Source organism: Apaloderma vittatum, unplaced genomic scaffold, assembly GCF_000703405.1.
Source record: "Apaloderma vittatum isolate BGI_N311 unplaced genomic scaffold, ASM70340v1 scaffold21575, whole genome shotgun sequence".
Classification (NCBI taxonomy): Eukaryota; Metazoa; Chordata; class Aves; order Trogoniformes; family Trogonidae; genus Apaloderma; species Apaloderma vittatum.
In genome coordinates, this window is record NW_009715707.1 from 1964 (window position 1) to 6205 (window position 4242).

Consider the following 4242-nt stretch of genomic DNA (forward strand, 5'->3'; position numbering starts at 1 on the left):
GTAACTTGTTGTGGCGCCTTTACTATAAAAGACTGTTCAAATATTCACCTAAGTCATTTTACTCAGTCCTTCAATATTTTCCTCACATAGAAGGAACAGTTAAAACTTTTAAATCCAGGCATATCAGAGTAAAAATTCAGTGACCTCTGTTCCTTGCAAGGCTGCTGAAAACACATGGTGCTTGCAAAGCCCATTTGCAGAGGGAGAGTGAAGGGACACTTGACCCCCTTTCAACACGGCCGAACTGAACTAGAACACAACTGTGGTGCTACTCGGTGACAAGATTCCCCTCCCTACACAACTGTGGGACACCAAGCGTGAAATGTGAGACCAAGTGCAAAGCTTGCTCTGTTAAACGCTTACGTAACACCACGCTCTCATGTTAGAAACCCGACCTTCTGCTCAGAGCCTCTCGTGCTTTATTCGTACGTACCCGGTTACTCAAAACCTTCATGGTTTTACAAGTGGGGGATGTTTTTGATTTGCATTCTGCTGGGAGAGAAACAAGCTGGAACACGTTTGTGCCCAGGAGCACCTTTTAAACAAAACAATCACTGTATTCAGAGAAAGACTTTTTATCATTTTTATTTTGTGTAAAAAAGGCAAATTTAGTGAATTATTTTCATCTTGTACACAAAGTTATAATTTTAATGCTTTTCACATCCATGCTGAAAATCTGCAGTCTCGTAAAAATGAAAGTAACATTAATTTTTCCAAAAGCATTTTCATTTTTTTTCACTTGGTTATGTACATTGCATGAGAAAGCTTTAAATACTTTCTCTCATTGACCACACAAATTACCAAGAAAATAAAAGATTAAATTTGTACAGATATTGATCTATATATCAAATACATACAGAAAGGATGTAAAAACCCTATTTGTTTAATCTTGATTCCCGCCCCAACATTTTCCCAGGGGCCAAAGCTGACGCCTTTATTTGTATAAATGGCTGTGGCTCTTGGTTTTAAATACGAAAATCAAAAGGAAGAAAAATTCAGTTTAAATCACAGTTTTTTAAAATCCCTTCCCAATAAAGGATTGTTACCAAATATATTAGCACCATCGTACAAATATTGACAGGAGAGGGTATTCACATCACATAAAACGACAATAAAAAAAACCAACAAACAAACACTGAAACCCGTGTTAGTATCCGTAGAACAAGGAATCGATAACTGCTTTAGCTTTCCTCAGATGCAGCAAGGAAAAGGTTAAAGAGTCGTAGTTAAAGTAACATAAAAATCAAAGATCAGCAGAAAGATTTTTGAGCAATAAAAGGAGGGTAGCTGCACAGTCAGGTACACAGCTTGCACTACCTCACGGTTATAAAACCTGCTACGCCAAATGCTGCAATCAGTCTGACCCCAATGACGATTTCCCATGTCCAACACTTTGCTGCTCTCGTAGCCAAGTAACCCGGCTTCAGGCTCAGAGTGAAGATAAAAGCGCCCTGAGCCCGTCAGTTACTCAGGACCGTGTTCCAAACACCACGCGGCCCACGCCGCGGGCACCACGGCCGCCAGGCAGCCCGCTCCTCCCAGAGACCTCTCCACACCTGGTAGAATTTTGCTCGGGTTTTTCCTCAAACCCCTGCTAAGCAACCCCGTTCAATTAGTTCCTTACGTGGGTTGCTTAGGACAGATTTCAGTGCACTTGTGATTACATAATTTCAATGTGTTTTGAATTCAGAAACGCAAGTTTCACCCAACTCCTACCGCAGTGACGTGCGTATCTGAGAACGCAACTCGGCTCACATAATTTAGTGTTTAACGAATAAAATACCTTGTCTTAAAGAACACTATAAAGAGTGACAGACTTCAGATCCAACGCTCACATTTCTCCAGCACAGGAGGCGTGTTCGAGTGCCGATTTTCCCTCTCGACACTTCAAATCAGAAATCAGGTATAAGCCCACGATTTAGGGACTTGGCCCTTACTAGGCTCAAGCTTTCACATTATGAAACACAAATTAATGCAACAATTCTTCTACTGAAGCCAGAAGCTATCCATGAAAGAAAGCAACATTGTGCCAACCTTGTTCCAGCTGACTGGGACAATCTGCAAGTTGTTACATCAAAAAAAAAAATAAAATAAAGTCAGTAGTGCTGTACTTACCAAACCAAATCAATGCTTGCAGAGCTGGATTATACAGTGGGTTAAATTGAAAGCACAGGAAAAATAAAAAATCAAGGCTCAAAGTGTCATTACAATGGTCTCTAATCCTACTTCTCCAATCCAGGATGTTCAGAAGAAACACCATGGGTGGGTCAGAATCTGAGAGAATGTATTTGAAGTCTACCAAGCCTGACAAAGTCCTTTTTATGGCTATTTCAGAGAGCTAAAATGTCTTTACCACCTGAAGTTACAGATACTTATAATCTGACAACCAGATTCTGTTAATAGAAGAAGCTGTTGTTTAAAAGGGGTCACTAATTAAGAAATTTTACCAGTACGGGAGAAAAGTATTCCAGACGTCCCTACGCTGTACAGGACATGGTTTTTTACTTCCAGTAGTAAATACAAAACTTTACATAATTAATCCCTCTTGCATAGAATGAGGTAAACCTGTGCATATCACCAATACTATGTACCCAAAGTTAGAGCAATATTTTAGAAAATAATCAAGTTGCTGGTTTTCAACTTTCTATGCATTTTTTTTTTCTTTAAGCTCAAACAACGATTTACAAAAATGGCCTCTCCTGGGGCTCTGTGGGCTGATATCCTTAAAGCATTTCTTAGGCTGCAAGAACACAGAAACTCACGATTTTGATTATTTTTTTTTAAGCCCTAATTTACAGTCAAGAGTCAGATGATCATTGTACTGCTCTGAAGGGGACCTGCTGAGACCCAGAAGCACTTATAGAACATACGCAGTTAATTCCTGAGAGTTTAGTTAATGAACCTCACTGGTAAAAGATAAAGCTCTTGATGCACATTTTTCCAGTCACAGCTCTGCAGGGCCGATCAACCGTTTTACTAATCAACTCCAGGAATGCGATCGTTTACAAAAACAGACCAAGTTTAAAAACATGGAAAGAAAATCCAAATCATTAAGAGCTCAAGCTAAAATACTTTCTATTTTACCGGTAGTCACTTTCACCCCTTTCCATGACTTTTGCCTGTAAAAAATCTGGACAGTTACGGAGGTGGGGCTAATGGGGTACTTGAAGTGAGACACAAGGACTCCAGGCAATAAGCAAATCCAGTTTACGAATTATCTGCCAGACAGTGTAGGATTTATATACGGCACGAATCTCGACTTCCGTATGTCAATACTGCAGCAAGAAAAGAATACTGCAGGCTGTGCAGAACTGAACTCTTTTCTTAACCCACAACGTATGGCTCCTTTTAGCTCACCTGAAACCACGTGGAACATTGGTTTTGAATCTTCACGAATAAATATTTAAGATGGTAAGGAAACATTCTAGGTCTTTCTAAATGGGAAAAAAAAAAATAGAAGAACACTCAGAAGTTCCCTCCCACTACTACGGAAGGCCTGAGTTACTGTCTAAGTTGCCTCTTTAGTTTAACTAAACTCATAACTAAAACTAATTTTCCAGATGAGGGAATTTTCTGAAGTTCCAGTTTGGCATAGGGTTCTGTAAACATTTGCTGAAGCTTTCCAAGACTACAGACATCCAGGTACAGACAAGAGCATTAGAGTCCCAAACCAAGGCCCACTGCAGTCAGTGGAAACAAGGCTACTGAGAGTTAACGGGCACTGAAGCAGACCTAAGGAACTTGTAAAAAAACCCAAAAAATCTTACATTAAAAAAAATATTTTGAACTAAATAAAAACATCTTGAAAAGTTAAAAATCTTCCTCAGGCGATGGCTCCATTGCAACTGGGGCTACTCACTGAGTAGAGCTTTACAGAACTATCTTCCACATACAATTTATGCCTCCAACTTAGGGCTTAAATGCCTCACTTTCACAATTAAAAAAAAAAAAAAAAGACAGAGGCGTGACAAGAGTGCAGTTCACAAGAGTCTAAGTCTCCCAACTTGTACCAAAAAGGTTCATTTGTTGTGACAGTTCATTTGTATTTGCAACTATATCTTCCTCCAACCGCTTCCCACAATCATGCTAATTAAACTTTAATCTTACAAAAAAATTAGAATTTCAGTTCTTGTTAACAATGCACAATAAATCTGAACTTGAAAATATTACAAAATTCTTTCAAAAGCTTCAAATACAACACAAAAGTGTCCATTTTTTGTTTTTAATAAATTGAAAAATCTG